Source organism: Protopterus annectens, chromosome 5.part0, assembly GCF_019279795.1.
Source record: "Protopterus annectens isolate FY-2018-M chromosome 5.part0, PAN1.0, whole genome shotgun sequence".
Lineage (NCBI taxonomy): Eukaryota > Metazoa > Chordata > Ceratodontiformes > Protopteridae > Protopterus > Protopterus annectens.
This window is the reverse complement of record NC_056735.1, coordinates 394,558,729-394,581,861: the sequence shown is the minus strand read 5'-3', so window position 1 is coordinate 394,581,861 and position 23,133 is coordinate 394,558,729.

Below are 23,133 nucleotides of genomic sequence, written 5' to 3'. Positions count from 1 at the left end.
GATTTTGAAATGTACAGAGAATATTATAGATTTCCAAAATAAAATGTTGTTTCATGCATGGACCATATAAATTTAAGAAAAGGACTGGTTTACCAGATTTAGGATTCACTGTTGTGAAAAGGCACTATCTTCCATTTTTGTCAAATTCAGTTTCTGTATTAACCTCTTGAAATGTTTTTTTTTTAATAACAATAGCCACCCCTTTTGAATTTGAATTGTCCCCCGCAGCTATTAGAGATTTTATCCAACTTCTATTAGTGTCCCTTCCTCAGTCCTCTTTAAGCATATGTGTTTCTTGTATAAAACAAACATTGGCCTGGGATTTAAACAATAGGTGCATCAAGAGATTTTTCTTTCTTTTATTCTGTAGACCCCTTACGTTCCAAGAATCTAACATCCACCCCATGAATTGTGGATAGAAGAGAATGAATAACTAAAAGACTTTTTATCCACCTTTTTATAATTTTTTTCTCCACCCAAGGTTTTGAATGTAATTTTATTCTACTTGGCTGATGAATGATATTTACGAAGGTCCACGCCATACTCCGAACTCCTGTAATTTAGTTTAAGTTTATAATGGTAGCAAAAGACTCATTCAGCCTTAACCCAGTGCCTGACCACATAAACCCCCTATTTGAAGGAATAAAACAAAAGAGAGATATTCAATATATCAAGTTTGAATGTATTTGTGTCAGTATAAATATATAAACCACTAATAACAGCAAAAACATACTAAATAAACATATATACAAAAGTATACTTTCCCCAAGACTGATCATCCTTGGCCCTACTTCCAAAGATCCACGAGCCTCCTCTTTATGTGTAGTGTTACAGGAAGAAAAAACATCATAGGTAGTTATGAGTTAGCAAAGTGTATTTACTTTGTGAGCCAGTAAAGACTCCCTGGCACAAAGTTCTAGATTCTATGTACCCTGTTATTTGACCCAGATATGTCGACCATAACAATGCAAAGGGATAATCTAGAAATTGGAACTTGGCAGAATGTCAACAGAAAAGTGATACAGAACTTCTTATGAAAAGATAACACAATATGTAGTGCACAGTATTTGCTGCTTTAAATCAAACAATGCCCAAGCACCCTGAAACAAACAGAATAATTAGCCAAGACTCAACAAGAACAAATAATTTACATGCAACGAAGAAAAGTTTGATAAGAGTATAATAGTAAAATCGGAACCAGCTTAGTAAATATAATAACCTTTCTTGTATATATGTAGTATTGTTTCAGTTAACATTGAGAAGTGAGATAGCTAATAATTAAAAAAAAGACCATTTTGCCCTGCATTAAAGGATCAGAGTTAGGGTTTAGCTAAAACATTTATACTTTTAGTAAAGTCATTATTGACCAAAGCTTCATGTAAAGGCCCTTATACTCAAAGAACAAAATGATAGACTGCTTCAAGGAGTTCACTGTCTTCTAGTTCACAGGCATCTAATGCATAAAGTATTGAAAAATAAACATAAACTGTCACAACACCCAGAGAGATTTCTGGACTGAAAGCTGAGTCAATAACTGATCTTTAAAATGTATTAATGAAATGCAGAGTGAGTTGAGCATTTATGTTAGCTGCTTAAGAGTTAGATAAAAAAAAAGCTAGTCACCTTTTATTGCAAACCACGAGATTGTTAAAGCGGTTTTTATTGTATGATCATGTGAGTTTTAATTGGCTCACATGAGAGCTAGGCAGGTAAGTATTTAGTAATTAGATCACATTTCCTATATCTGTGATCAGATTAATACAGAATTTTCCTGAGCATTTGAAGCAAAAAGGATTAAGAAAAATGACTTGCAGTGATGTCCCTGGTTTCACTGTGCATACTTTTAGGCAAGAGGGGCAAGATGCGGTTCCATAGCACTTAGTCTGATATAAACTCTTCTGCTGATTGAGATCGCTTGATTATTGAGGTCTGTACTACTTCAGACATACTATTTCTGCTGACCGCACTCAGTGTGATGTTATAGGCTGAAAAAGCATATTCATGTGAAAGATTTAGGAGAACATCTTTACTGATACATAAGGAAGTTGTGAGAAAAAATAGGTCCCACTGGCCACCAAGCAACCACAATTTTGTTCCTCCCTCTTTTGATAGATCAAGTGCTCTAAAAAATTATTTAAAGGTTATTTAGAGACTTGATCATGGTTTTCTGGAATAAAAAGCTCACGATCTTCAATAAAATCAGAGTGGAGTATTTCTTATACTGACTGGTCATGCAAGTCAAGAGGTTATGGTTACAGCGATTTTCCAAAGCATTTGATAAATTAGTTTTTTGCCTCTTTGGGTGAGTTGGTGGCAAATCTGGTGTCACTGTTATAAAAGATTAATGTATTAGGATATCGCATTTGAAACTTTATGCCTCTTTTTATTAAATCAGCACAAAAAGGAGATAATTTTTGCCTGTTTTCTTTAATTGTGAGGGGAAGATCTTGTGAAAAGGTAGTTCTGTGGGTGTTCCAGGTGAATGATTTTTGTTTTTTGGTGGCTGCTAATATTCTTTGGGCATCTTGAAAGTTGAGGAGTTTGATATAGACCTGGTGTGGAGCTGTAGAATCTTGCTGTTTGTGAAGGGCTTGATGGGCCCTCTCGATTATTATTTCTGATGGATTTCCCTCTGAGCATAGAAGGAGTTCAAAAATTTGTTTAGCAGTGCTAATCAGTTGGTTGTTTTCATATTTTTCTGGAAGACCCCTAATTAGTACATTGTTGTGTCAAATTCTTGTCTCTAGATCTGTTAACTTTTGTTGGATTTCATTTAGTGAAGTCATTTTGGTGTGAAGTTCTTCTTTCAGGGTTTGAATTTGGATTTCATTTGACTGGGTCTTTTGTTCCAGGTTGTCCACGCGGTCAGCAATTTGATTAATTGTGCTACCAAAATTAGTAAGTTGCTTGTAGAAACCCCGAATCGCCTCTTGTATTGGTTGGAGAGCTTCTTTGAGTTCTTCCATGTGAAAGCTTGCTTCAGCTTTAGGTTTAGCATTAGACTTGTTAGACTCCAACATTTGTTTATTTACTTTCTGTCTTTTGGAAGCCACTTCTTTCTCAGGAGAGGCTATTACTGAAAGTTTTGTTTTAGTGGTTTGTGTCTCCATAGTGTCCAATTATTTTGCCATTTTATTTTAATTTTGATTCTCCTGTATATACTTAAAGATCTGGGAATAGCTTCAGGCCTGTAGAGTACACATGGCTGAATCTCGTAGAACAGTCTGAAGGCAGTTAAGCTAAATTTGGTTCTTTGTAAAGCAAAATATCCAGCTTAGTGGAGTCTTTCTTTCTATTTATCCCTTCTCTTCAGGTAATTTCTTTTCCAGATCGATTCCGAGGTTTTTTTCTTAGTTTTAAATAGAGATGATTAGGAGCTCTGTGGATCGGGTGTTTACTGGACAACCACCATCTTCAATCCCTGATACTCCACAGGCTTGATTTACAAATGAAAAGAGAACTATATGTTATGTTTAAACTATATGTTATACTGAGCTTCCAAAATACAACCACAGTGCACTCTGCTGGAAGAAAGCTGATAAGTCGAGTATTTTAGGACTGTTTGATCTCAAGCCCGGAGACAGGATGTCTGCACTAAGGAATTCTTTCTATTGTCTTAAGACAAGATTTAATTACTAGATGTTACATGTAAAATGTCTTTTATTGCTGTGGCTTCCTGCAGGTTCAGATTACAAAAAGAAATATAAATTCTGAGTTTCTGTTAGCATGGGAAACTAAACCAGACCTGTTAAGAATGATGTAATCTAAAATGACTCAGCAGTACTGTGTTATCAATATAAGACTTTCCCAGAGAGAAAGAGAGGGCATTTTGGATTTTGTCTGAATCTGAACACTCTGTCTTTGCTGTGTAAGTAAAATACTTATTTAGAACAGTGATTTCTCTTAGATAGAAATAGCTAGATTAGTCTGGCTGTTTTCTATATTTATGTCAGACTATTCTACAGTATTATTTTTAAAGTTTCCTATGATCTCTGGACTCTGTAATGTCATTGTGTATTGAAGTAATACGATTTGTCTTGTGTTTTTATTATGTATTATTAAATATTTTTAAACCTTTCAACTGTGGCTGTTTTGAGTAAAGGTAATTTAAGCTCTTAGAGTACATTACATGTATTCAGTGATACTGTCCAAGCCACTCCAATAGATTTAGCCCTGGGTCACACTTACTATTTGGATAATAGTAATAGTACACAGTGAAATTGGTCACCCTTTGGGAAGGGCCTTATTAGTAGCTGATAACAGTAGTTGGTGGCAGTGATTACTACCTTATAGCCTGGCAAGAGGGGGCAAAGCTGGAGAACCTGTGCCAGCCTTTCCCAGGAGTGTCTGTGTGTTTGTATATAAACCAAATCTTAAAGTGTGTGTGTGTGTGTGTGTGTGTGTGTGTGTGTGTGTGTGTGTGTGTGTGTGTGTGTGTGTGTGTGTGTGTGTGTGTGTCAGATACTTGGGCAGGGACACAAAGCACTGGTTGGACAGAGAAGGTACTGGAGGTTTTGGCTTGACTACTCAGCTAGGATCTGAACCTTATAGCTGTGCCAGTGGGGAGTCTTATTGGAGATCTGGAGAGAAAGAAAGAAACCAGCCCCAGACTGACTGTGACCTCTGTGTGCTCTTAAGGGAAATTGTACTTTTCTGTGTGTGCACTTGTTATCCTTCCCAATGTGCATGCCCCTCACTGGTGCTAGTGGTGAGGTCCGAGGCTCCTTGATTACTGGGCCAGTGCATGGATGTCACATTTCCTCTAATCAATCGTTGCCTAAAAAGTAGAAAGCAAGATTTTTAATTTTCCCTGTAAGGCAGATGTTTAACAAGTACGGTTTCTCTTGTAAATCACATCTACCTATTTTTAACTGTGAGAAATTGTACATACAAAATGTCCCTCAGTACTCCAATAGTGGTCTGATAAGTGCTTTATATATTGGTATCAAGACATCACTAGACCTACTAACTATACATCCTAATCCATTTTAAGTGTGCACTATGATATTGTAAATGTCAAGTTTAAGTGTTTTCAAAGGATAATTTATCAGCCACTAAAATGTGCAGATCCCGAGTGTCTTGAGCCACTGCTAGGATAGCACTGTCTGGAGCATATGAATAAATATCACTGTTCACACCATTGTGAACAACCATTTTTTTTTCATATTAAATCTAATACCACTGATATTGGCCCATGTCAACAGTGAATCAAAAAACTATTTGACGTGATGGTTTTTATGAATGTTATTAACAATGCCCCCAATTTTGGTATCATATGAAAATTTGCTTACTCGAGAATTTCTAGGCATAGGCATTCAGGACATAAAGAACCTAAACAATAAGGGGCCAAGCACGGAGTCTTGTGGAACACCCATGCCAACAATTTTGGTAGAAGGTAAGTTATTTTGCATCTTTATCCAGCCTATCCTGGTTGTAACTATCCATGGACCCGCTTACTGATCTAAGTACTTATCTGCAGGTCCTCTAGGGCCTTGATAATTTCATTATGATGTACAGTGTCAAAAGCCATAGCAAAGTCTATCACATCTATGGGTAAGCCTTCATCTAAAGCCCTGGTTACATTTTTGTAAAACCTAATCATGTTTGTTAAACAAAGATGTCCTGAAACAAAGCCACATTGGAATATGTAAATATCTATAGCTGATTCTGATACCAGTAAGAAAATCAATAATCTTTTGTTACATTTCCTTAGAATATCGGTGACAGACTAATTGGTCTGTAGTCATCCAGAGTAGAATACCCTTAGGTATTGGAATGGCAATCACTTTCTTTCCTTTGGTAGAAACAATGACACATTTTAATGAAATTTGAAACAAATCTGTCAAACATGGAATCAGAGGCTCACTAATGTGTACTCCAAAAAACAATTTATATCATGAGAGTCCATAGCAGAGGACTGTTTGATTTTACTGTCTTGGTTACTGTGCACCATGTGATAATACAGCACTCATATATGCCACTTAATACCACTTTTGGACTCTTACTACCAGTGGATGTATTATCAAAACACTTATCTCCAAGGACCTCAGCAAGCTATCCAGGATAATTTATAATGTCATTATCTATTATAATACTGATAGCCACTCAGCGGTTTGAACATTCTCTATATATGATTGTCACTGTTGATGGAGTACCCCAACCCCATGTGAAAAGGCTTTATGGATGGATGGATGGATGGATGGATGGATGGATGGATGGATTAGAAACTTCATCTTTTTATTGTGCTGTCAGATGTTTAAACACACAGATAAATCTGTCTGTACAGTGTGATGTGTTTTATTTGCTGAAGCAGGTCAAGATATCTGATTCTAGTGCTTGTTGGACTGTTTGATTTGCAGAGATATAACAGGTCTTAGACTGCCAGAGTATTTTCTGCACTTTTAAACCTGATTTTGGTAATAATACTCACATTAATGCTTTCCAAATGCAGGAGGGGTTCCTATGTCAGGCAATCTGTTACTTAGACTCAATTGTCCAGTGATTTACGTGTTATATTTTTTTAGGTTAGATGATCTCTTAGCTGGACTTTGTCTAGAAAAGGAATTATGGGGTAGCAAAGGCTTTAGCCAATATGCAAAAGCCCTGGAGTGGGAGGTGCAAGCCATCTTTGGCAAAGTAAGTAGGGCTTTGTAGCAGTTCAACCCCTGCTGCATCAGTCATTCAGCCAATTGTTGAAATGTTTTCATTATACCTCAGCATCAATTCTAGAGTCTCTCCTGCATTTTGACATACATTGAGTGTTCAGAGCTGTCTCCCTGCATACCCCTTATGGTTTTGCACCCCAGGTTATTTACACTCACATGGACCACCACCACGTCATAGTCATACATGTTTATATTGAGGGGCTTTGAGACATTGAGGATCGTGGCATCTGAAAGACATGTCACTTTCACCCTATTTGTGTCCAGACTTGTGATAGTAGAGTTTTTATGTCTTACTATGGAGTCATCAGTAACTAATGCATTGTTGTTAGTAAAGGCTTTAAGTGTATTTGATTTGAGGTGAGTTTTTCCTTTGACTCTCTATTTTGGATGTGGCAGTATGGGTTGTGATTTTTAATTTCAACTGAGGCCTAACTTTATTAGACCTTGGAAGCTTAGGCAATAGCGTTTTTCACAAACTTAGCATATAATAATTTTATAGGTATTTGTGTGGAGTGATGCGGAGGTGTGTGGTGCTCATGGACTGTTTTTTGTGACAGTGATGCCTCCATCTTAGTTAAATATTTGCATCTCTCACAGAAGTTTTTTAATGGAGTAATAAGTAACAGCTCATTGTCAGTGAGCATCAGGTAGGTAGTTGCTACACTGTCTGAATATACTAAGAGCTACAATGCTGGCAACTGAGGGAAGACAAGTTGGCTGACCATCTTTTTAGTATGAGGTTATAGAAAATGAAGTATATAATACTTATTTGTATGTTTTTTGGCTTATTGGATGCCTCTTTCTTATGAATCATTCCTTATGAGTACAAAATATTAAATGCTTCTTTTCCTTGACAAATCTTGTGAGTGCAGAATATTATACATCTTAATGAATAGCAAAGGCATGTGCAGTGTAATAGTCAACTACTAGGTAACTTAAGTGCAAACAAAGAAAATGAACTTCCCTGTTTTTTGTCTCTTTTTTTGTGATCACAAATGCAAATACTGTAGACCACCCAGAAGCTGCATCAATCAGTCTGTCTTTTAGACGACCTACAACAACTGATTCTAATATGGCTGCTAACACTGGACAAGAAGATTCACTCAAGGCAGTAATTTAAAAAGAATAAAATAGTATTAAATAGTATCCTGAGACCAGATGGCATAATGATTAAGGTCTTCACTTTACGAGTACAAGGTCACTCCAGCCAAAGCTAGCGTGGAGTTTGCATGGTCTACCCATGTCTCTGTGGGGCTCCTCAAACTCACCCAAGAATGGAGTTGTGGGCAGTAACACAAAATCTAGATGATGCTTATAGGAGGAAGAGTTGTATAGACCAATGGCTTTAGGCTTCAACTGTGGTGTGCAGTATCCTCAAGATAGGAGCACATGGATCACAGATTGCTAACCATGTCAGGGCTAGCCACATGACAGTGTAAAATATGGCTCGAGATTATTCAGTCATGTTGACTAATGTTGCCAAATGGGATATTTGTCTGTAATAAGTGAGTTGAAGACCGATACCAACAACCCAGAAGCCCTGGGTCAGTAAGCTAATGGCTGGCCAGTGTCAAGTTGCCAATCCTGGGATACCTGGCATAGCTCTGTTGAGTAAAAGCTGGATACAGTATCAATCAACCTTCCAAATATGACTTGCTACTGTCAATGTAGGTTCACTGACAGGATACAGCTTGGAAGAGGATGCCCCTAGTGTAAATTTGATCTGGGACCCTCCTCCCAGTCTAGTGTCATTACCTCATTCTACCCAGTACAGGGAGAGCATTTGAGAAGGCCAATCAGCTTAGTTTTTGCTACTCCTTTCTCTCTTTCCTTTCTCTCTTTCCAAAAAAAAAAAAAAAAAAAAAATGTATCTGCTTTTACTGTATTTGTGTTTTTTCCTACTTTATTTTGCTTTTGCGTCATCTTAAAAGTACTCAGTTGTATTTATTACTGCTTGGTGTAACTCATTGTAAGCCTTTTAGTTTAAGCACCTGGGCTTCAGACCAGTTTTACATTAGGAAGGTTTGTGGTCTGCACTGTAGTGGCAGAACAGGTAGCTTACATCCTTCTAAGTTGGGAACTGCTGATTGAGGGCTCAGTGTCTGTTATTCTAAAAGTGTATTAATTCTGGTTTAAGCACTTGGGCTTGAGGCCAGTTATTTTACATTAAGAGGGTTCGTGTTCTGCACTCTTGTAGGAGGAGAGGCTGGACTCTGTCCTTCTGAGCTGGGAATTTCTGGTTAAAGCTTATAGTGCCTGCATATTTGAACTGCTTCTTACTGAAATTGGTACACCTCATTTGCTGTAGCATAAACTAGATCCAGGCCTGCTGAATCTAACTTTGTTTGTATAACTTGAGCACTAATCCAGGCATTCTTTAAAGTATTCAGCTGTATTTATTACTGCTGGTAGTAACTTGATTAAAGTGTAGCTATCATTTCTAAGTCTTTTGGATTAAGCACTTGGGCTTCAGACCAGTTGTTTTACATTAGGAAGGTTTGTGGCCTGCACTGTGGTGACAGGACAGGTAGCTTACATCCTTCTAAGTTGGGAATTGCTGATTGAGAGCTCAGTGTCTGTTATTCTAAAAGTGTATTAGTTCTGGTTTAAGCACTTGGGCTTCAGGCCAGTTATTTTACGTTAAGAAGGATTGCGGTCTGCACTCTTGTGGGAGGAGAGGCTGGACTCTGCCCTTCTGAGCACGGAATTTCTGGTTAGAGGCTTATAGTGCCTGCATATTCTAACTGTTTCTTACTGAAATTGGTACACCTTGTTTGCTGTAGCATAGACTAGATCCAGGCCTGCTGAATTTAGCTTTATTTGTATGCTTGTTGTTTGTTTATTTCCCTGAAACACTAATTCCACCTAAAACGCGACCTTTTAGCACTTCTGTGGATCCCTAGTGATATCCGCATTGCTTACTGTAGTTATTTCCTTGTCTCACTTGAAAGAAAGTTACTGTTTGTCATTTTTGCATTTAAGTTACCTGTAGCACATTGCATTTAAGCTACCTGGCACTTGCTCACTAAAGCAATTATATAAGTCAGCTCTAAAAAATTAAAAGCACTACACCCTCACAAACTCCCCTTGAGTACCTTGTTCCCCATTGGCCCTTTTTTTCAATTATAAAGGAATTCCCAATACTATTCTAGCATGTCCAAAGGTCAGTTGTCAATCTCCTCTCCGGTCCAGCTGGTGAATCTGAGAATCTTGAGGCAATGTTACAACTGCCTCATGTACACAGACAACCCTCTCCTCCTCCCAACAAATTCCAACACATGTGAGAGATGCAACCATATAGCCAAACTGGAGGCTAAACTCTCTCAACTCAGTACTGGCGTAACCAGTCAGGAGGAGAAGGTAACCATACTCACTACAATTCCAGTCTCACATAGACCTACCACGACAACAAACCAAACACATAAACACACAAAAACATACTCGGAGGCTCTAAATAAAAATCTGCCTAAGCAGCGGAGACCTCCAAAGCAGACACCCAAGCAACCGCTACCCCAAAACAAAACACGTGCAACACATAGCTCACAAAGCCAGTGTGCCGAACAGTCACAGCCCTTAAGGCTAAACAACACACCTGATACACTTGTAATAGGTGACTCTATCGTCAGGCACACTGACGTCCCGCTCACCAATCTGAACAAGGAGAAGGTCACGGTGAGCTGCCTGTCGGGCGCTAGGATCTGCCACATAACACAAGCACTCAGGTCACTCCAAGGCAAGTACAAATATGACTCAGTCATTGTCCATGCTGGTGTGAATGACCTGAGACGTACCTCCCTGGACTACATGAAAAGAGACATAGAGGAGCTCTCTGAGCATGTAGCCCAGGCCGGTATGACCCTGACCTTGAGTAGCATCTTACCCTCACCAAGAATGATGCCACAATATGAAGACAAGATGATCAATTTCAACAATTGGCTTAAGTGTTGGTGTCATTCAAAGGGGATCCAATGCCTGTCAGCCTGGGATGACATGCTCGACAAGCCATGATGCTTTGCTAGGGAGGGCTTGCACCTGTCACCCCTGGGCTTTCGGATATTGGCAAAGGCTCTTGCTACCCCCATAGTGCCTTTTTTAGGAAAGGCTCAAAAGACAAACCCACCTGCATAGGTATCACAAGGGATAAGAAACTAAGAGTAATGCTACTCAACGCCAGAAGTCTAAACCTCAAGATGCATGCACTCGAAACTCTCCTTAGCATGGAGAACATCGATATCTGTGCAGTAACAGAAACCTGGTTCAAGGCTCCCGAGAGCACCCCAGCACTACCAGGTTATACCTCATACCATGCTTTTCGGCCCCAAAATTTGGACCGAACCACAAAAGGAGGGAGTATCAATATTTGTCAAAGATACCCACACCTCCAGGTTGGTGGCACAGCACGAAGCATCAGAGACTATCCATGTGCAACTAACTGTGGGTAAAACTGCCTTCCAGTTTATAGCCTGCTACAGACCACCCTCCCAAATACAGGAACCCCACTTGGCCTTCCTGAGAATACTGGAAAATATGAAGGTCTCTCCAAACACCATTATATTGGGCGACTTCAACTAACCAAACATAGACTGGGAGCATTACTCTAGCTCCAACACCCTAGCCCAAAGGTTCCTAGAATTTATAAACTCAAATGCTATGGAACAACTTGTTACCACTCCCACAAGAGGGGAAAACATACTGGACCTGATCATCACCAACATGGGGATACTATGCTCCAGACCAGAAGTGTATTCCTCACTGGTAAGATCAGACCATAAACTAATCTCACTGGATATTCACATCCCAACCCCACACCCTGCCCAGAAAACCACAGTGAAAAACTTCTCTAAAGCAAATTTCACACGCCTCAAAACCGAGGCAAAATCCTTCAAAACCCCCGGGCCTGTGGAAAATACGGCCCAGACCGCAGAATCCTTTATAAACGCATTCTATGAACACCTTCAGTAATGCATGGATCATGCAATCCCAAATAAAACCAAGACCCAATCCTCCAAAGGCAGACGTCCTGTCTGGTGGATCCCAGCCATAAACAAACTATACAATAGAAGGAGGAAGCTACTACATGATAGAGCAAAATCCCAAAAAGGGAAGGCATCTCTGATCAGTATTAGGAAGAAACTACGGGCACTCATAAAATCGTCTAAGGCCAGCTTCGAGAGAAAAATTGCACAGGACACTAAGGATAAGCACAAGGCTTTCTTTAGTTATGTTAGGAACCTGGGTGGGAATTCCCAGATATGCTCAGAATTAGTCCAAAATGACAAAAAATACACCGAGCCCACAGACATTGCCAACATCCTAGCTGACAGGTTCAGTGCAAACTTCTCCCCCCTCTCCCCACCAAAAGGGCAAATATCTATCCCAACAGAGTGCTGCCCCCCTGACATCTCAGACGCTCAGGTAAGAGCCGCCCCCTCCAAAGCAAAAAACACAGCATCAATGGGACCAGATGGTGTCCCGGGCTGCATCCTACATGAACTCCAAGAAGAGCTAAACCCAAACATAAAACTACTGTTCAATCTTAGCCTTACTACAGGATATGTACCCAAAGAGTGGCGTACAGCAACAGTGGTCCCTCTCCACAAAGGTGGTGCCTCAACGGATCCTGGAAACTATCACCCCATAAGCCTGACTAGCTTGGTCTGCAAAGCTATGGAAAGGATCATCATGGACCTCATAAATAAAGACATTGGGGACCGACAGACATTGGATCCTACCCAGTTTGGCTTTGTTAAGGGCAGATCCTGCCTCTTAAACCTGGTCAATTTCTTTGAAACAGTCACCAAGGCTATTGACGAGGGGAAGGTGGTCCACACAGCCTACCTGGACCTCGCAAAAGCCTTCGATACAATACCCCACTCGGGCATTATAGATAAGCTCACCAGCTTAAATATAAACCCCTATGTCACTATACGGGTTGCAAACTGGCTCAAGGACAGAACCCACATGGTTAGAATTGCTGGAGCCATGTCAGACTCCAAACCAGTTACAAGTGGCGTCCCACAAGGCTCAGTCCTGGGACCTCTCTTGTTTGGTATATATTTCTCAGCGGTACAGGCCAACACGGAAGGACTGTGGCTGACCAAGTTCGCAGATGACTGCAAACTGGGTGCCATAATCAACTCTCCAGCCGACACAAGCATCCTCCAAAAGGGCCTCATAGAAACAGACAACTGGTGCCAGAGCCATGGCCTCAAGCTAAACGCCAAAAGGTGTATAGTCATCCCCTTTGGCAAAAACAAAATGCCCACAAATTACCACATAGGTGGTAATCCATTAAGTGCAGAAGAAGTCATTAGGGACCAGGGGACCCAAGTTGATAGCAGTCTCTCATTTGACAACCACGTGGCCAAAGTGGTTAGAAAAACATTTTATATGGCCCATCTAATCATGAAGGGATTCACATCTAGATCAGGGGAGGTCATCGTACCTCTTTACTCATCCCTCATCAGGCCCATAATTGAGTACAATGCCCCTTTTGGGATGTACCTTACCAGACACCTGCAGCAACTGGAAAGACCCCAAAAGTACCTCACCAAGAGGATCAAAGGGCTCAAACAGATGCCATATGCTGCCCGGTTAAAGAAACTCCAGCTCTACTCAGTGGCATACCGCCTGCTTAGAGGCGATCTGTGCCTGACGTATAAAGCCATGTCCAACCCAGAATTAATGGACATGCTGCACCTCAGAAAATCCAAATCCCATTGAGCTACGTGCTTGAGAGACTTGAACCTCAGCACTGAAATAAATTGGACATGCTGGAGGGACAGATTCATAACCCAGAGGCTCCCTTCACTCTGGAATAAAATCCCAGTCCAGGTTAGGCAGAGTCCCACATTGACTCTCTTCAAGAGGAATCTTGATGAGTGGATGGGAGATCATAGGTTTACCCCGGCTATCACTTCTGTGTTACTGTTAGACAGAGGCACAGTATACTAACCTCAAAAAAAGGCATAGCAAAATTAATTTAAAATGGGTGGCGAAAGCCAAACACACTCTGGCTAGGCTTATAAATGCCCTAGGGCAGATAGCCTAGTATGAACCTATGAACCTATGATAGTAAGAAGGAGGATGGATACTCTATGCATCCAGGAGAAAAGTTGGAAGTGCAGTGCAGCAAAGACATGTGGCTTAGAATCCAGAGTCTACTACTCAGGCGGAAGACAGACTAGAAATGGCATGGGAATTGTGGTGAAGGAGAGGCTTCAGAAGACATCATAATTAGTGACAGACTCATGGCCATCAGACTGCAGTGTAAGGATATGGCAGTATTCATAATTTCATCCTATGCCTCACAGCAGGGTTTTGATAATGAGGAAAACAGTGCATTCAGACAGCAGTTGGATGACTTACTAGATAAAGCAGGGCAATATGAATTGGTGTTGATAATGGGTTACCTAAATATACATATTGGGACAGAGAGTACAGTATATGAGGTCTGCCTGGGTCCATATGGGTAGTACAACAGAAATGCAGAAGGTGAGGCCATTATAGACTTCTGTCTTGGAAATAAGTTAATGTTGGCCAATCCATGGTTCAGCAATGCAGACAGTCACAGGTTTACACACAACAGTGGCCAACATGCCCCTGAATCAAACTTACTCCTACTAAGGAAAATGCACTGGGGTGGAAACAGCAATTGCAAAGTCATCCACAATGAAACAGTCAGCCCACAGCATAAACCACTGGATACCAAATCAGGGACAATCAGTGGTCAGAGAAGCTCTACGATTAACAAAGACTAGACTGAAGGCCTGGAAATTAACTGGAAAAAGTTCAATGAATTACTCAGGGCTCTAGCACCTCAGGAAGAAAAGGAAACAGGTGGAGTTGGAAAGAATGGTGGCACCTCAAAAGAACATGTTTGAGAACTATAGATAGATGGCTAAGGCAGGTATGAAAATAAGGTACACAGGGAAATGTGAGGGTGGAATGCAGAAATCCAGAAAGATATCAAAATAAAGAAACAATGAAGTTCAGGAAAAGTGGGAGATAGAAGAGATGGAGCTGACTAACAAAGAATACTGGTTGGCTAGCAAAAAGGCTAAGATAGGAGTTGCAATAGTGAATAACAAGGCATCAAAGGCACTTTATCAGCTTCTAGAAATTGACTCAGTAGATGGCACAAAGAAACTGTATCAGGCTGCAAGGCAAAGGCAGAAGGATAAAGAAGACAGTCATCAGACACCCTTCATATAGGATGCCAGTAACAATCTGCTCACCAGTCCACTGGACATCAAACTCAGGTAGAAGGAGCACTTCCAGCAGCTTCTGAATGAAGAAAACCTCACAGAAGCTGTACTGCCCCAGACACAACCTATGATGGAAGCAGAGGAGATGCCCACCCCAGGAGAAGTAAGAAAAGCTCTAAGGGAAATGAAGTTAGGGATATCAGCAGGTTCAGATGAGGTCACAGCAGATATGATTAAGATCTTTCATGAGATAAGGGAGAAATCACTCCTGAGGGTACTTACAGCAGTATGGAAAAAAAGCTGTGTCCCACAAGACTGGAGACTATGCATACTAGTGCCAGTGTATAAGAAAAAAAGGCGACATCCACCATTGTGAGCAGTACCAAGGTATCAAACTCCTGTCACATTGCATGAATGTTCTGGAGATGGTCACTGATAAATGAATACACAGAGCAGTAGAAAGTAAGATGGGAGATGAGCAGTTCAGATTCACATCAGGATGCAGCACAGCTGACCCAGTGTTTACAGTGAGACAGATAGCTGAAAAGAAGTTAGAAATGAGGAATGAGTACAACTGTTTATTTCTAGACTTGAAGAAAGCATATAACAAGGTCCCAAGAAAGCTGATTTGGGCAGTCATTTAGTGGTTCAAAGTCCTAGACACAGTGACAGATTTAGTACAGGCTATTTACAAGGACCCAATGACTCAAGTATGAACAGTGCTTAGTTTCCAAGAGGAGTTCCCAGTAGGAGCGGGTGTGTATTAGGGTTCAGCTCTGAGTCCACTGCTGTTCATATAGGTGATGGACTACATTAGCAAGCAGGTTGGAAGAGACAGCTCAACAAGCTGATGTATGCAGCCAATACAACATTACAGGCAGACTCTGAGCAAGATCTTCACAAAGGATAGGGTAATATAATGCAAAACTGAAGGCACGTGGAATGAAACTGAATACAGATACGATAACTGTAATGGCAACAAATGTGGGAAATCAGAAACTGAGAAATGGAAGTAGAATGGAAGTTAGTGAAACAGGTTAACAGCATCAATATCAAGGAAGGGGGGGGCGTCGAAAAGAAGGGAAGTCTGAAAGAGAAGTTCAAAGCTAGAATCAGAGGTGCTGCAACCAACTAGCACAGAGTGTCTGGGGTAGTGTATGACAGAAGAATGGCAAAAAAATTGAAAAGTAAGGTGTACAAAACAGTAGTGTGACTGATACTAATGTATGGCACAGAAACCTTGACAGTAAAGACAGAGCAGATGTGGAAACTAGAGACGATGGAGATGAAGAGCCTGAGATGGCAGTAGGATGCACACTGCGGGACAAATGAAGAAATGAGGACATCAGATCAGAAGTCAAAGTAGCTCCAAATATAGAGACGGTCAAAGAGAACAGATTATGGTGGTTGGGGCATATGTGCAAAACAGCAGTCTGGTGAAGAAGATTTGGGATAGACAAGAAGAAGGCAAGAGGAAACAAGGGTATCCATCACAGAGGTGAGTGGAGTGTTTGAGAAAAAACCTGTGACAGTCAGGAATGACTGCTGAAGAAGGTAGGAGAGTGGCATTTAATTCAGAAATATGACGACATTTGACACAAAACCACAACTCCATGTAGAAAATGGAAAAAGGGATTGATGATGGTGATTATGAGTATTAAACAAAACAGGGGGAAGGGGAGAGTGAGGACATTTATGAACACCAATATGTGGTTGTGGATTCTCTTTTGATGGAGTTATTAGACGGAAGTAATTCAGTGGACAATAAAGGCGACTTTAATGTGTACAACTATAGTTTTGTTGACATTAATCAAAACACTGCAAACTTGTTGCCAAAGGGTTTTATTCATGTTCCTGCTAAAAAGGCATCTCTCTTTAAGACCCTTAAAGATTTGAAGTTATATACTAGAAAACTTAATTTTATTGTAATGTTTGATTCAAATCCTAGGGCTGTAATTGTTATGAATGAGCTCAGGAGACCTAGTGTATTTAATTTGCCCGTACACCCCTTGTTACAAAATTTCGACAAGGTCTGTGACCTTGATATTAGACAATTGTTGAATGAACCAGTTCCCCATCATTATTACAGCATGTCTAATATGGAATGGGATCTCCTGTCTAATTTATGTCTTAATCAAGACATACAGGTCATGAAGGCTGATAAAGGCCAGGGTGGTGGTCATTATGACAAGACCTGATTATAATAAAAAGATGTTGTAAATGCTACATGATGATGCTTATGAAGAAGTTTCTTAAAATGAAATTTTTATAACATACCATAAAATAGAAAGTTCACTTTTTGATATTGTGATGCAGGGGCAGACTACAGAGCAAGTACATTGTTTACTGACTGTGATTGATCCCCCAATACCTATTATTTTGGTATCAGTAACATACATAGAGATTTGATTAAGCCACCATTGCAACCTATTGCGGATGTTGCTTGTTCCAAAACATACCCCAGTGATAAATATTTAGATTTTAAACTGAAGTAGGATGTCAACTCGCTTACAGATTTGTGTTAAGGACTCTTGAGATTTCCTGTCTAAGTGTGAAAAGGTGACTCACAGCAACTGCTTGGCCTTTTGTACTATTACTGTGAAAGATTAATACACATTGATGTCATACAAATTATGTCTGGAGTGATTTTATGAATTTTTAATTGACACTCTGGGACTAGACAACAGGAAGGCAAATACTTTGACCAACCTTATAGGCATGGTACTATCATATAATTTTTGTTCTTTGAAAATAATTGTTTTCATCAGAAGATGGGTGTAGCAATGGAGCTGATTTGTATGCCCATTTGTGTTAATACAGTTATGGCACAATGGGAGAAAAAGTTCCGGTTTAATAGCCAGTTTACTACATCTTGGGTTTTGTATGTTAGATTTTTGGACTATATTTTTATTGTTTGTTGGGATGCTTCAGTAAAAATTCATTTGTTTTTTGAACATAATATTTTTGAAATCGGGTTCAGGTGCCTAGGCAGCGAGACATTTCCCTGCGAAACATTTTGGCTGGGGACACATGGCTGAAGTGACATTCAGCTGCAGAGAAATATGGCTGTTTGTTTTCCCCCTGTGAATTTGGTTATTGAAGTTGTAGGTATGACAACACATTCTTCTCTTTGCCCACAGGGAATTTGCAAACAGCCATATTTCTCTGCAGCTGAATGTCACTTCAGCCATGTGTCCCCAGCCAAAATGTATCGCAGGGAAATGTCTCGCTGCCTAGGTGCCTGAACCCTTTGAGATCACAGTTAATATAGCAAATACCACAACAAAGCAACCAAGCTGTACCAAATGGTATAAAAGCATAAACCTTGTATTCCTTCAAGTGCACACTATAAGCGCTTTCGCCAATAAGCTTCATCAGACCACATAATGGCAGCATAAAAATGGTCTTTATATATAACAATTCAAATCCTAATCATCCAATCACAACATGAAACTTAAAATTGGTGTACTGATTTCTTAAAGAAATACGCATATAAAACCAATAGACCTACATGCAAATGTCAACTGCATATTCAAATACACACAGTATATATTTCAGAAATCACAAATATATACATAAAAAGGTGTATGTAAACCATGACATATGAAGCATCAAAAAACACATAATAAAAAGCTATAAAATACATATTATGAAGATATACGAGGAATACATATAAAACAAATGATAGATGCATATAAAATATTTCATTTCTGTATTCTCTGTTTATTTAAAGATAGTTCATTTCTGTATTCTCCGTTTATTTAAAAAAGGTTTTATGGAGGCCCTTTCATTTAACCTATTAGGAATTGGCCTATTTTACAAATAGATGAAGACATAAAAGGAATAGTGGGAGAATACCTAAAGTTTTTGTATAGGAACCACAAGAATTTAAAGAGGTTACTTTGTCATCAGAATTTTACCAGTGACCCTATGACTGGAGATACCACTCACACTTGTGGTGGGTGTAACTTCTGTTCATACATTGATACATCAAATAAGTTCCGTCATCCAGACTTACACAGAGAATATTCATTTCACGCTGAAGCTATATGTAGAACCCCTAACATTGTATATTTAGCAGAGTGCCAAACATGCCATTGTTTTTACATTGGCAAAATGAATAGACCTTTTAAGGACAGGATTCCTGAACATTTATATAACATTTATATAACATTAGGAGATGCTCTGACAATAATGCACTGGCAAAACATGTCATCAGATATGATGATAGTCATTATTTTCTTTTTAGGGCTATTGAGGTCATAACACCTAGTATTAGAAAAGGAGAAATCAGGAACCACACTGAATTTAGAGAGAACAACTGGATTATCATTCTCAGAGCTGACAGGGGTAGTGGGTTAAATGAGGGGGCCTCCATAAAACATTTTTAAATAAACGGAGAATACAGAAATGAAATATTTTATATGCATCTATCATTTGTTTTATATGTATTCCTCGTATATCTTCATAATATGCATTTTATAGCTTTTTATTATGTGTTTTTTGATGCTTCATATGTCATGGTTTACATACACCTTTTTATGTATATATTTGTCATTTCTGAAATATATATTGTGTGTATTTGGATATGCAGTTGAAATTTGCATGTAGGTCTACTGGTTTTATATGCATATTTCTTTAAGAAATCAGTACACCAATTTTAAGTTTCATGTTGTGATTGGATTATTAGGATTTGAATAGTTATATATAAAGACCATTTTTATGCTGCCATTATGTGGTCTGATGAAGCTTATTGGTGAAAGCGCACCGTGTGCACTTGCAGGAATAAAAGGTTTATGCTTTTATACTATTTGGTACAGCTTGGTTGCTTCATTGTGGTATTTGCTATATTAACTGTGATTTTAAACTCTTACAATGAAGCATTTGTCTTGTGTGTGCTTTGCTACATTTTTATATTATAATATATTTGAAATTTACAGAAGTAGTTGACAGTACCTCTATTAATTATTTGGATGTGTTAATTAAAAAAAATGTATAATAAAAAATTACTCTTGAATATTTATAGAAATCAACATATTCTAATTCCATGCTTCATTTTATGAGCTGCCATCCTATACATTAATAAAAAGCTATAGTTAAAGGGCAGTTTGTTAGACTGGCTAGAATGGTGGCTGCTTGAAATTCTTTTCTGATCAAATGTGAAAAATGGTCTTTATATATAACAATTCAAATCCTAATCATCCAATCACAACATGAAACTTAAAATTGGTGTACTGATTTCTTAAAGAAATACGCATATAAAACCAATAGACCTACATGCAAATGTCAACTGCATATTCAAATACACACAGTATATATTTCAGAAATCACAAATATATACATAAAAAGGTGTATGTAAACCATGACATATGAAGCATCAAAAAACACATAATAAAAAGCTATAAAATACATATTATGAAGATATACGAGGAATACATATAAAACAAATGATAGATGCATATAAAATATTTCATTTCTGTATTCTCTGTTTATTTAAAGATAGTTCATTTCTGTATTCTCCGTTTATTTAAAAAAGGTTTTATGGAGGCCCTTTCATTTAACCTATTAGGAATTGGCCTATTTTACAAATAGATGAAGACATAAAAGGAATAGTGGGAGAATACCTAAAGTTTTTGTATAGGAACCACAAGAATTTAAAGAGGTTACTTTGTCATCAGAATTTTACCAGTGACCCTATGACTGGAGATACCACTCACACTTGTGGTGGATGTAACTTCTGTTCATACATTGATACATCAAATAAGTTCCGTCATCCAGACTTACACAGAGAATATTCATTTCACGCTGAAGCTACATGTAGAACCCCTAACATTGTATATTTAGCAGAGTGCCAAACATGCCATTGTTTTTACATTGGCAAAATGAATAGACCTTTTAAGGACAGGATTCCTGAACATTTATATAACATTTATTTAACATTAGGAGATGCTCTGACAATAATGCACTGGCAAAACATGTCATCAGATATGATGATAGTCATTATTTTCTTTTAGGGCTATTGAGGTCATAACACCTAGTATTAGAAAAGGAGAAATCAGGAACCACACTGAATTTAGAGAGAACTACTGGATTATCATTCTCAGAGCTGACAGGGTAGTGGGTTAAATGAGGGGGCCTCCATAAAACATTTTTAAATAAACGGAGAATACAGAAATGAAATATTTTATATGCATCTATCATTTGTTTTATATGTATTCCTCGTATATCTTCATAATATGCATTTTATAGCTTTTTATTATGTGTTTTTTGATGCTTCATATGTCATGGTTTACATACACCTTTTTATGTATATATTTGTCATTTCTGAAATATATATTGTGTGTATTTGGATATGCAGTTGAAATTTGCATGTAGGTCTACTGGTTTTATATGCATATTTCTTTAAGAAATCAGTACACCAATTTTAAGTTTCATGTTGTGATTGGATTATTAGGATTTGAATAGTTATATATAAAGACCATTTTTTATGCTGCCATTATGTGGTCTGATGAAGCTTATTGGTGAAAGCGCTTACCGTGTGCACTTGCAGGAATAAAAGGTTTATGCTTTTATACTATTTGGTACAGCTTGGTTGCTTCATTGTGGTATTTGCTATATTAACTGTGATTTTAAACTCTTACAATGAAGCATTTGTCTTGTGTGTGCTTTGCTACATTTTTATATTATAATATATTTGAAATTTACAGAAGTAGTTGACAGTACCTCTATTAATTATTTGGATGTGTTAATTAAAAAAAATGTATAATAAAAAATTACTCTTGAATATTTATAGAAATCAACATATTCTAATTCCATGCTTCATTTTATGAGCTGCCATCCTATACATTAATAAAAAGCTATAGTTAAAGGGCAGTTTGTTAGACTGGCTAGAATGGTGGCTGCTTGAAATTCTTTTCTGATCAAATGTGAAAAATTGGTAAATATGTTTACCAATAGGGGTTACCCTTTATGGTTTGTAAAGCCCTTTACACGGGAAGTTGTTAAAAAATTTAAAAATGGCATATCTGTACCCCTAATTAATGGGCAGGATATAAATAACATGCCCTGCAGAAAGGACAATATCAGAAATAATTTTGAAAGAGCTATGGTTACCACCTTTTCGCTTGACAGTTTCTCTATTAGGCATATATTAGAGAAAAACTGGAGATTTTTTTATATTAATAATGATTTATTTGATAAGGTCAGACCAAAACCCTCTATGGTTTTTAAGAAAGGGAGAGGCTTTAAAGATATGTTAGAGCAGAACAAGCTGACTTGAATTAATGCCCCAAAAAGAGATACCTTTAAGTGTGGCTGTTGTTCTCTGCCCCTTTATGAGTGTGAATTGAAGTATTTGTGTTCAGAGGCAAAAGGTGACCTCATTGGGTCATTTTAACTGTGATCCAAGAGATGTGGATTACATAGCTAAATGCCAACAATACCCTTCTTTCTATATAGGAAAAACTGACAGAAAATAAAATAATATATTTATAAACATCTACAGGACATTGATACAGTAAAAAAAATAAGTGCTCTTTTTAAACATGTGGCAAAGTTTCCCTTGCATTGTTTTCTACTTTTTTGTTGTGGATAGGGTTTAGAAAAACCTGAAGGAGACCCATGGAGTGAGTTATTGAAAAAGAGGGAATTACATTGGCAAATTGTGTTGAATGCTTATAAGTTCCCTGGGTCAGATGAGATGGTCTCCTTTGCATGTATTCTAAAATTACATTTGCATACTTTTTAACATGGTTTCTAATATGTATTCATTAGGATAAATGTAATGGTTTGTAATAATTTTAAGTGAATTAACTACCTTGTGAGAGGAGTTGATTGTGGATGCTTAATTGCTTGGAATGTATCCCATGATTGTATGGCACTGTTTTTAAATTCATGGCTTGATTAAGTGCTTTTGAATTTCTGAAGAAGTTCCTATTTAAAGACGAAAGCACTAAACTTTCAACTTTTGATGGATTAAAGCTATTTTTGAACTGACCTATGTTGTGCCTCTGAGGTGTATGCTTGTGTTTGAAGTTTGTTTTTTTGCCTCATGACATACACTTTGGGTGTGGTATTAAACAAAACAGAACAACTCAGACTAGTTAAAGTACAACTAGCAACAGAAGGCAAGGCAGTATTAGCTGAAAATGACTATGATGATATAAAAATAGTACAGGCAATGCAAAAACAACTCCAAATGCCTAAAACTGTATAAAATAGTAACAAGTAATGCAAAGCAGCTAGAATAGCTATGCAGATTA